This window comes from Silene latifolia, chromosome 9 (genome assembly GCF_048544455.1).
Source record: "Silene latifolia isolate original U9 population chromosome 9, ASM4854445v1, whole genome shotgun sequence".
Lineage (NCBI taxonomy): Eukaryota > Viridiplantae > Streptophyta > Magnoliopsida > Caryophyllales > Caryophyllaceae > Silene > Silene latifolia.
In genome coordinates, this window is record NC_133534.1 from 82294149 (window position 1) to 82307076 (window position 12928).

The following is a 12928-nucleotide window of genomic DNA, read 5'->3' on the forward strand; positions in this document are numbered from 1 at the left end:
GGTGCAAATGCAATGTCATCATTGAAATACTACCGTTCCGACTCGACCTATATGCTAAAATAAACGTGCATTTTTCGAAATTTGATGAAATTTTTTCAATTTTTTTTGAACTTTTGGTATACATATATCAAATGAAATAAACAATGCAAAAAAGAATGTAAACGTGAATGCAAGAAAATGATATGCGACGCAAAACCCTTCCCCAAACCAAATCGCACAATGTCCCCATTGTGCAAAATCATGTAATGAAGAAAAGAGAAACGGGAATTTGCGAGAAAATTAAATAAAACATGAAGTAAAGACTTAGAAACTCACAAGACTTTCAGCGCAGCAAGGGAAACCTCCCCAAACCAGCGTGAGCTAGGAGGTTTCAGTAGCTAGCAGTGCTACTAATAAGTACCTGAAAAGACAAACAAAGTACCACACATAAATCGAGAAAGCAATGATGAAGCGGTATTATGTGCAAAATTGAGAAAAATAGAAGAAATAAATAGTGACGGAAGATAATGTGGAGTAGAAAACTCCCTTAGTTCCGCAAATCGACCAAACATAGCAGGAGAGAGGTCGTAAACAGGTACAACAGTGCAGTTCGATCGATCGACCACATCACTCAGTCGACCGACCGAGGTGAAAGGAACAGTAGCTCCTGGAAACTGCAGACCAGTCGATCGACTGAAAATACTGTTGTACTTCAGATTTCTTCGTATTTGCTCAATTAGTTGAGCTAATAAGGTCTAAAAACCTGCAAATGCACAATAATACGCGCCCAGAATTGCGCAAAACCCAAAGTAAAGTCTAAAGTACTTAAAAATCCAAAGTAACAAAAATAAATGCGAAGTCTCGCGCACACAAAATACGGTAAATAGTCTTAAAAGCAATAAAGTAAATGTTTGATAAAGCATTTGATCAACTAATAGTTGATCAAGAATGGCCATGGTATGGCCCACTTCGTTGGCTTCTGGCTACTAGAGATAGCCTCAACGGTGCTTATCTTCTTGGTTGCACCCTTCTTAGCTTCAACATCCGCCGAACTCAACGGGTCAGCAGCTTCTATATCTCCCCAGTCAATGATCTCTTCGGACTCATCAGAATCTAAATCGGACTCTCTCACTTTGACCGGCTCGTCATCAACTTCCTCATCAGTGCCATAGCTAAGGCAACCAAGACCTCCTCTTTGAATGATCGGCTTCTTCACAGCTGGAGCGACTTGCGGCTCTTCCTTCCCCAAACCAAACACCGAATATCGAAAATAGATAAATCTTCCTCCAATTTGCTCCTAATCTGGGGGCGGAGGGGTTATGACAGAATAGGAGTAGAGACAGGCATATCGGGAAGCACAAAGTATGATTTCTTTTCGAAACCGTATTACAGGTGACAGGCCACATAGGGTCCTTCTTCCTAGCTGTTTGGGCGAAGACAATAGAATGCTTCCCCACTTTGAAGGTCAGGGTCCCAGAACCAACATCAATAACTGCACCAGCAGTGTGCAGAAATGGCCTCCCTAGAATGATAGGTATGTGGGCATCCTCAGGCATATCAAGTGTAACAACCCGGATTATAAAACAAAGGAAAAACTTATATAAAATAAATATCAGAGTACGATACTGATAAAAGGGTCAAGGTGGCGGAAACACCTGACCAATCCGGTTCGCTACTAAATCCAAAACAAAACTAATACATTATTCAAGGTTCTAAAAACATAAAGCAAAAGTCCTAATTTATTATTCATCTCGCCGCACAGAACTTCCCAGCAAGATATCATCCAAAACAGCAACAAACTGAAAAACCTGAAAAGGGGGTCGAAAATTCAGTCGGGAGTAACTAGATGCTCTCCGAGTCATGTTTACAACAATTGAATATAACCAACAATCATTAACAACTAAGATATACAACCAGTAAACATATGAGATCATCTATGCCCATGAAAAACCCAACAAAGCTTACCACGACTTATCAACTTTGGACGAATGCAAATCATGCAACCTAGACCATATGCAACCACTAGACCATGAACACTTACAAGACTAGTAGCAACAAACGACTACATAAATGAAAGGCATAAAGCTAGCATTAAAGCATAGCAAACATGGCGACACACAATCCACAGCAACAGAAGGCACAAAGCTATCATCAAAGCATAGCCGAAAAGAGCGAACGCCGTTAGAGCGTATAACGCACTGCCTCTAACTGATGGAGCGTATAACGCACTGCCTCCATCGGTGTGGAGCGTATAATGCACTGCCTCCAAGGTACTATGTATAGCGTATAACCACTGCCTATATGTCTAAGACCTGGCCAGACTCTCGGTAAACCGAACGACACTCGGGGAACAGAGCGTATAACGCACTGCCTCGGCTACCCCCCCGACCATAGACCATACACCAATCCCCGAAGGGTAGCGTTTGTTCATTCCGATAGTATACAACCGATACTACCGTCATCTATTCAAACCAACCAACAAATAAATGCACAGTATAACTGACTGTACTAACATGCGTGAACAACATCACGACTCAACTCATAGGATAGTATAACTGACCATCCTACTTATCATGTGAACAAGAGTAACCAAAGATATATGCAAACACGAGGACATATCACGTTGAACATAATAGAACATATGAAACGAGTATAAGCAACCAATGTTATAGTACTCTAGCTATAACTTTTAACATTAACCATTCAATGTTATAGTAACCTTAACCATAACATAGACTCTGGATGCGAGGTTATAGTAACCTCGACTATAACTTCAACATATACGACTTGAAGTTATACTTACCTCAACTATAACCTTGACACGAAACTCAAAGTTATACTAGTTTCAACCATAACCTTGAGCCATAAATCTCAGGGTACGTTAATTCCAGCTATAACCTTATCTCGTACTTCAATGTTATAGTAGCTTCAGCCATAACTAGGGTAACTACCCAAAGTTGTATTAACTTTAGCTACAACACTTGAATCATCATCAATGTTATAATAGCTTTAGCTATAACTTTGGAAAGCACCCTTGGCCGCCCATCATGCCGCCACTAGGGTTTATCCGTAAACCCTAATTGCGCTCATGACACCCATAATTTTATGCATAAGCAACATATGATATATAATTAACACATTAAAACATATACGAACTTGCAAAAACATAACTAACATGGTAATAAACAATCAAACATGTAACAATCATGCAAAACAATCATTAAATCATATTAATTACATCAATTGGCATAAACACAATTAAAAGAAAACACCTAGTTACCTTATTAAGCAAATAAAACCCTAGAGATCGTCTTCAACGATATAAACGTCTTCTCCAGGTGCAACTTCCACGCCTTTATGAATCATCACGAGCCAAAGATAACGAATCTAATAAATATACTAATATATATAAAGACTATAAAAACTATAAAACTATGCGAAACATAAAAACTTACGAAGAAGATAGATAAATCGAAGAAGTAGGATTGATCTAAGCACGAAGAACGATGAAGAACGAAGAAGAAACGAGGATGGCATGAAACCCTAGGCAGGGTGGCGCGCGGCACAAGGAGGAGAGAATTAGGTTTAGGGTTTTGTGAGATTATGAAAAAAGAAGAGCAAGGGTATGGTTTCCCTTCATATTTATAGAGAAGCTCATGGGTTTATTCTAGGTTTAGGCCCAAAACTCACCCATCAACACTAAGATTCACGTGAGACTCAAGGAGGAAAGGGATCTTCACCGTTTTTCGAGCCCAACGAGCCCAAAAGACGACAAACGGATATTTTCCCGAAAATAAAATATAAAATATGGGAAAATAAAATTAAAGAATTATATTATGGAAATTAGGGGTGTTATAATCCAACCCCCTAAAAAGATGTTTCGTCCTCGAAACTTGATAAGAGAACTACCTCACTCGAAAAGATGTGGATGCTTCTCTCGCATAGACGCTTCGGTTTCCCAAGTCTCTTGCTCAAACTTCTAACTTCTCCACAGAACCCGAACCAAAGGCACAACCTTATTCCTTAACCTCTTCTCCTGACGTTCCAAAATGCGAATAGGACGTTCCTCATAAGTCAGGTTAGGCTCAACCTCGATAACATCAGCCTGTAGAACATGAGAAGGATCACTGCGATAACGACGCAACTGCGACACATGGAAAACATCATGAACCTTCGACAAGTTCGAAGGTAAATCCAACCTATAGGCCACCTCGCCAACCCTCTCGATCACCTCATACGGTCCAATGTACTTAGGACTAAGCTTGCCCTTAAGCCCAAACCTCTTAACACCTTTCATCGGCGAAACCTTAAGAAAAACCTTATCGCCAACCTCAAACTCAATCGGCCTACGCCGCAAGTCTGCATACGTCTTCTGTCGATCCTGGGCTGCCTTAAGCTTCTCGCGGATCAACCTCACTTGCTCAATCGATTCTTGAACCAATTCTGGACCAAGAACGACAGCCTCACTAGAATCGTCCCAACACAAAGGACTACGACACTTCCTTCGATAAAGTGCCTCAAACGGAGCCATCTGAATACTAGCTTGATAACTGTTGTTGTAGGAGAACTCCACAAGCGGTAAACTCTTCTCCCAAGTAACTTAAAACTCCAAAGCACAAGCTCGTAACATATCCTCAAGCGTCTGAATCGTACGCTCAGTCTGACCATCAGTTGCAGCATGAAAAGTCGTACTCATCTTAAGATCACTACCCAAAGCCAACTGAAGCTTCTTCCAAAACTGAGAACAAAATCTCGGATCACGGTCGGAAATGATATACTTAGCAACTCCATGAAGACGAATGATCTCTCGTTGATAAGCATTCTCTAGTTCCTCGAGACTCCAAGTCTCCTTCATCGGAATGAAATGTGCGACCTTAGTCAAACGATCAACCACGACCCAAATCGTATTCATTCCTCTCGACGACCTCGGCAAACTCATAACGAAGTCCATCGAAATCGAATCCCATTTCCATGTGGGAATCTCCAAAGGTTGCAGTAAACCACCAGGTCTCTGATGTTCGAACATAACCTTCTGACAAACCAAGCAACGGCTCACAAACTCGGCGATCTCTTTCTTCATACCAGGCCACCAAAACTTTAGCTTCAGATCCTTATACTTCTTATCACCACCAGGATGAACCGAATATGGAGTACTATGAGCCTCTTTGAGGATCTTACATTTTAAGACCTCACAGCTAGGCACACACCAACGACCATGGAATCGTAGACCATCATCAGGTCCAACGTCGAAGTCTTTGGCACGTCCTTCGCTTATGGCGACTCGAACTCCTTCTAAGTATTCATCCTCTCTTTGCTTAACTCGGATCTCATGGAGGATCTCGGGTTCAGCAACCATCACACTCAAATCTAAAGTACCAGGAAGAACTACCTCAAGGCCCATCTTCTGGAACTCTCGACTCAAGTCATCAGGTAACACCAACACAGATCTCATGGCATGACACACCTTGCGACTCAAAGCGTCGGCAACCACATTTGCCTTACCCTCATGATACTGCAGTTCAATCTTGTAGTCGTTAAGCAGCTCCAACCAACGTCTCTGCCTCATGTTAAGATCTTTCTGAGTGAAGATATACTTCAAGCTCTTATAATCCGTATAAAAGTTGCAAGAGACCCCATACAAGTAGTGTCGCCACAGCTTAAGTGCAAACACCACTGCTGCTAACTCAAGATCGTGAGTCGGATAGTTCATCTCGTGAACTTTCAGCTGACGGGAAGCATAAGTCATAACTTTACCCTTCTGCATCAAGACACAACCCAACCCAAACTTTGACGCATCGCAGAACACATCGAACTCAACACCCTCTTCTGATAGAGTCAACACAGGAGCGGTAGTCAACCTCTTCTTCAACTCTTGGAAGGCAGCTTCACAAGCCTCAGTCCAAATGAACTTGGATTCCTTCTTCATTAACTGAGTCATCGGTCTCGCGATCTTAGAGAAATCATGCACAAACCGACGATAATATCCAGCTAAACTAAGGAAACTCCGAACCTCGTTTACATTCCTTGGACTTTCCCAATCGACCACGGCTCGAATCTTCGAAGGATCAACCATAACTCCATCGTCAGATATCACATTACCCAAGAAGGTAACTTCCTTTAACCAAAACTCGCACTTCGAGAACTTAGCATACCACTTCTGCTTACGCAGAGTCTCCAAGATAACACGAAGATGACGCTCGTGTTCAGCCTCGTCTCTCGAGTAAATCAGTATGTCGTCTATGAACACCATGACACACTTATCCAAATACTCGCTGAAAGTGCGGTTCATCTGATCCATAAAAACGGCAGGTGCGTTCGTCAAACCAAACGGCAACACCAAGAACTCATAGTGGCCATACCTCGAACGAAAGGCGGTCTTAGGAATATCCTCATTCCTAACTGGAATCTGATGGTAACCAGACCTCAGGTCAATCTTCGAGAACACACTTGCACCACGGAGCTGATCAAACAAATCCTCGATCCTCGGCAAAGGATACCTATTCTTGATAGTAACCTTGTTCAGCTCACGATAGTTGATGCACAACCGCATACTACCATCTTTCTTCTTGACGAACAAAACAGGAGCACCCCACGTCGAAGCACTCGGTCTGATAGAACCCTTATCGATCATCTCCTCAAGTTGCTTCTTAAGTTCTTGTAACTCAGCTGGCGCCATACGATATGGAGCTTTCGAAATGGGACCAGTTCCAGGTAGCAACTCAATCGAGAACTCTACATCTCGCTCAGGAGGAATACCGGGTAGATCCTCAGGAAAGACATCGGAAAACTCCTTAACCACAGGGATCTCCTCTAACTTTGGCTCAACTGAAACACCATGAACACTGCACAGATAGATCTGATGACCCTTTCTACCCATGTTAACCATCTTCATAGCAGAAACCCACTTGACCGTAGGTGTAACCCTAACACCCTGATAAGAAACTCTCGAACCTGTTGGACTCTTAAGCACGATCTTCTGATCACGACATAGGAACCTAGCGTCATAGCTAGATAACCAATCCATACCCAAAATCACATCAAACTCTTCGAGTTTGAATTGAACGAGATCAGCAGGAAGGATCGCCCCTGCGATACTGACAGGTACGTCCTTGAAAAGAACGGAGCAAGAAACAATCTCACCCGTAGGAAGGGATATAGAGGTATGAACGGATGAAGACGAAGAGAGTCCAGCACGGACGGAAAAGGATTCGGATACGAAAGACATCGATGCACCCGTATCAAAAAGAACAAAAGCAGATAAAGAATGAACGAGAAAGGTACCCGTAACCACATCTGGATTAGCATCTGCCTCGGCACGACTCATAACGAACACTCGGCCAGTCTTCGGAGCATCAACCTTCGGCGCTTCCGTCTTTGGTCTCTGGGGACAATCGATCGACTTGTGTCCCGGAGCCTTTCAGGTATAACATGTAAGCGGAGTACCGGATACGCAGTTCGTACCCGGATGGTACGCCTTTCCACACCTGAAGCAACTTCAATCCTTCTTAGCTTGACCTTGATCACGCGGAGCATACGGATGAGCCTCATACTTCTGTTTCTTTTGGGAAGAACTGGGAGCAACATAAGGCCTCTTCATGAACTTATTCTTCGCACCCTCCTCAGCCTCGGTAGCAAGCACAGAATCATAGATGCTAAGAGCACGATCATAAGCCTGCTGGAAAGAAGTTGAAGGAATACCAGACATAGCAGTCCGGACCTTAGGAGCTAGATTCTTCTCATAGCGACGAGTCCTCGAAACCTCGTCCATAGCTACGGAAGTAACGAAACGTGACAGCTTCACGAACTTGTTGGTGTACTCCTCAACGGTCATAGAACCTTGCTGTAGACGAAGGAACTCCTGTTCCTTCTGCCAGCGCATCTCCTCAGGATAAAACCTTTTTTTCAGCGCTTCAGAGAAAACAGCCCAACCATATCCTGGTTGAACTTCCAGACCAGCTCTAGCAAGAGCCCACCAGTTGTCGGCCTTGTCCTTCAGATAATAGGGCGATATCCACCTTCTGATCCTCAGGACATCCAGTAGCGAGGAACAACTTCTCGATCTCTCGAATCCAAGCCTCCAAAGCAGTAGGATCATTCGCACCATCATAAGTCGGAGGACGATGACGAGCAAAGCGATCAAACACAGTCGGTTGCGGATGGTTGTTGTTGTTGTTGTTGTTGTTGAGGTGGTTGGTGAAACCTTCGGCCATAGATGCCAAAGCGGCCTCAAGTCTCCTGATGCGGTCAGCATCGGTCTCACCATTAGCGTTACGCACCATCTGCAAGAACGAAATCTCGTTATAAGTGGTAGAACCTAAGTACCACTCCAAACAACTACTCATACACTTTACAAACATAAGAAAAACCAACCAATCCTATTGGTTTCTACCCCATTTACTCTCACTCATTAACTAGGTCATTTATTTTAGTCATCAACTAAGTGAGAGTTGGGAGCGTGTTCCCTCTGATACCATCTGTAACAACTCGGATTATAAAACAAAGGAAAAACTTATATAAAATAAATATCAGAGTACGATACTGATAAAAGGGTCAAGGTGGCGGAAACACCTGACCAATCCGGTTCGCTACTAAATCCAAAACAAAACTAATACATTATTCAAGGTTCTAAAAACATAAATCAAAAGTCCTAATTTATTATTCATCTCGCCGCACAGAACTTCCCAGCAAAATATCATCCAAAACAGCAACAAACTGAACAACCTGAAAAGGGGGTCGACAATTCAGTCGGGAGTAACTAGATGCTCTCCCAGTCATGTTTACAACAATTGAATATAACCAACAATCATTAACAACTGAGATGTACAACCAGTAAACATATGAGATCATCTATGCCCATGAAAAACCCAACAAAGCTTACCACGACTTATCAACTTTGGACGAATGCAAATCATGCAACCTAGACCATATGCAACCACTAGACCATGAACACTTACAAGACTAGTAGCAACAAACGACTACATCAATGAAAGGCACAAAGCTAGCAATAAAGCATAGCAAACATGGCGACACACAATCCACAGCAGCAGAAGGCCAAAGCTATCATCAAAGCATAGCCGAATAGAGCGAACGCCGTTAGAGCGTATAACGCACTGCCTCTAACTGATGGAGTGTATAACGCACTTCCTCCATCGGTGTGGAGCGTATAACGCACTGCCTCCAAGGTACTATGTATAGCGTATAACCACTGCCTATATGTCTAAGACCTGGCCAGACTCTCGATAAACCGAACGACACTCGGGGAACAGAGCGTATAACGCACCGCCTCTACCCCCCGACTATAGACCATACACCAATCCCCGAAGGGTAGCGTTTGTTCATTCCGATAGTATACAACCGATACTACCGTCATCTATTTAAACCAACCAACAAACAAATGCACAGTATAACTGACTGTACTAACATGCGTGAACAACATCACGACTCAACTCATAGGATAGTATAACTGACCATCCCACTTATCATGTGAACAAGAGTAACCAAAGATATATGCAAACACGAGGACATATCACGTTGAACATAATACAACATATGAAACGAATATAAGCAACCAATGTTATAGTACTCTAGCTATAACTTTTAACATTAACCATTCAATGTTATAGTAACCCTAACCATAACATGGACTCTGGATGCGAGGTTATAGTAACCTCGACTATAACTTCAACATATACGACTTGAAGTTATACTTACCTCAACTATAACCTTGACACGAAACTCAAAGTTATACTAGTTCCAACCATAACCTTGAGCCATAAATCTCAGGGTACGTTAATTCCAGCTATAACCTTATCTCGTACTTCAATGTTATAGTAGCTTCAGCCATAACTAGGGTAACTACCCAAAGTTGTATTAACTTTAGCTACAACACTTGAATCATCATCAATGTTATACTAGCTTTAGCTATAACTTTGGAAATCACTCTTGGCCGCCCATCATGCCGCCACTAGGGTTTATCCGTAAACCCTAATTGCGCTCATAACACCCATAATTTAATGCATAAGCAACATATGATATATAATTAACACATTAAAACATATACGAACATGCGAAAACATAACTAACATGGTTATAAACAATCAAACATGTACCAATCATGCAAAACAATCATTAAATCATATTAATTACATCAATTGGCATAAACACAATTAAAAGAAAACACCTAGTTACCTTATTAAGGAAATAAAACCCTAGAGATCGTCTTCAACGATATAAACGTCTTCTCCAGGTGCAACTTCCACGCCTTTATGAATCATCACGTGCCAAAGATAACGAATCTAATAAATATACTAATATATATAAAAACTATAAAAACTATAAAACTATGCGAAAACATAAAAACTTACGAAGAAGATAGATAAATCCAAGAAGTTGGATCGATCTAAGCACGAAGAACGATGAAGAACGAAGAAGAAAAAAGGATGGCACGAAACCCTAGGCAGGGTGGCGCGCGGCACAAGGAGGAAGAGAGGAGGAGAGAATTAGGTTTAGGGTTTTGTGAGATTATGAGAAAAGAAGAGCAAGGGTTTGGTTTCCCTTCATATTTATAGAGAAGCTCATGGGTTTATTCTAGGTTTAGGCCCAAAACTCACCCATCAACACTAAGATTCACGTGAGACTCAAGGAGGAAAGGGATCTTCACCGTTTTTCGAGCCCAACGAGCCCAAAAGACGACAAACGAATATTTTTCCGAAAATAAAATATAAAATATGGGAAAATAAAATTAAAGAATTATATTATGGAAATTAGGGGTAAAACTTCCCTATTTGCACAGGGATGTCTTCTAGGATGCCTATAGGCTGGACCGCAGATCGGTCAGCCATCTGAACTGTCATGTCTGTGACTGCAAACCTAGTCAATTTTAGCTTCCTAGCAAGACTTAAGGGCATGACGCTAATGCTAGCTCCTAGGTCACATAATGCCTTCTCAATAGAGAAGGTACCTATATTGCAAGGAACAGAAAAACTACCCGGGTCTTCTAGTTTGTGAGGTGCAGTGTGAGACAAATAAGAGTATGACTCTTTGGTTAGTGCAACAGTATGCACGGTTTGAAGTGACCTCTTTTTAGAAAGCAATTGCTTCATGAACTTCATATAAGCGGGCACTTGATTCACTAATTCAAGGAAAGGCACTTGTACGTTAAGACTACGAACAACATTTTCAAATTTACTGAAATATACCTGTTCCTTTGTCGACACTAGTCTCTCTGGATACGGGGCTGTAAGAAGCAGCTTAGCCCTTTCCTCTAAATCACGCATGCCGGCATCCCTGGACTTAGGCAGAAAGTCCACCACCTTCTCTTTATCGAAGCTTGAACCCTCTTCAAACCGTCTCAAATGTGAGCCATTGACCAACATTGGGTCGAACTTCGGAATCGGGACGGACCCATCAGCACTCGGGTCTTGCCCCAATACTTTCGGAGTTGTCGTACCCCGAAACAAATGGTCTCTCAAGTTGTCGGGCATCGGAGGACGAAAAATCTCACTATCAGCAGCGATCTCAGTCGATCGACCAGTGATGTCAGTCGATCGACTGAGTTGAACAGGACCAGAAGCTTCTGTAACTCGCACTTCAGTCGATCGACCGGGTATGTCAGTCGATCGAGTGATATTCCTGGTAGACGCCTTTTTCTTTCCTTTGCTCGTTCCAGCTTTGTTTTGACTCGGTTTCGCCTCATCTTTTGCAGCATCATCCTCGACCATTGCAGGCCCCTCCAGGGTGGACCCACTCCTCAACATGATGGCATTAAAGGTCTCCTTTTTGTCGGTTTGAGTCGGTAAGTGTCCCGGAGCTCGAGTGGTAGTCTTGCTAGCCAATTGAGCAATTTGGCTCTCTAGCATCTTCATACCGGCCTCTCTAGCTTGGGACTCCTTCAGCAATAAGTTCTTTAACTCGGTGAACTCGAAATTTTGGGATTGTTGCTGCTGCTAAGGAACATACGGAGGCTTTTGATATGGCTGCTTATGTGGAGGCACATATGCTTGCTGCTGCTGCTGTTGTGGAGGTTGAGTCGAATTCAGGACATTCTGGCTACTCTACCTCAAGTTGGGGTGGACATTCGGCTCATAGTACGTGTTTGTCTGCCTATAATGTTGAAAGGCAGTGCAAGACTCAAAGGGGACAGAACAATTTTCTGAGACATGCCCCTCAGCTCCACATCTTCTACAGACGAAAGGACCGTCTGAAACAGCATTAACATGGTACATCCCTCCTTTAGAAGCTCCTCCCAACTCATATTTGTCAAACCTTGCAGTGAGAGTTTCTAGTGCAGCTACAGAGGAAGATTCAGCAGCTCTCCTTTGATTGCCTCTGGAATTCCCATATTCAGCTTTATGGGTGGCTAAGTCATCAATGATCTTCCACCCCTTAGTCTCTCCCATATTCTCAGCAAATCGGCCATTGGCTGCAGCATCCAAAATAGCCCTCTGATCGTCATACAGCTCATTATAGAACTGATTGCAAAGACTCCATTTTTAGAACCCATGGTGCGGTATGGTTCGCACCAGTTTCTTGAAACGGACCCATGCTTCATGAAAGTTCTCATCAGGCCCCTGTTTAAAGCTCGTGATCTGAGCTCTAATGGCGTTAGTCTTCGAGGCAAAGAAGTACTTTTTGTAAAATGCCAGGCTAAGGAATTCCAGTCGGTGATCCCATGAGCGGCTCGGTCCAGATCATTGTACCACTCCCTTGCAGCAACACGGAGTGAGAATATAAACATGGTCTCCTTTATCTGGTCTTGGGTCACACCGGTCGGCGGGGGTATAGAGCAGCAATAATCAATAAAAATCTCCATATGCTTGGCTGCATCTTCATTTGCAGCTCCCTCGAACTGGTTTCTCTCAACCAGGTTAATATAGGAAGGCTTCGGCTCGAATTTTCTCGCCTCCCCAGGTAGTTCGAATCCTTTGTAGAGATTCGCAGCTGTCGGCTC

At 42.9% G+C, this 12928-nt stretch overlaps 1 non-coding gene across 1 annotated transcript; it reads left to right on the forward strand.

The window, feature by feature from the left end:
- The first annotated feature begins 12474 nt into the window (after positions 1–12474).
- Positions 12475–12581, forward strand: LOC141603828 (small nucleolar RNA R71). Its single transcript, XR_012525676.1, has one exon. It is a non-coding gene; the product is annotated as a small nucleolar RNA R71 (small nucleolar RNA).
- The last annotated feature ends 347 nt before the right edge of the window (positions 12582–12928 follow it).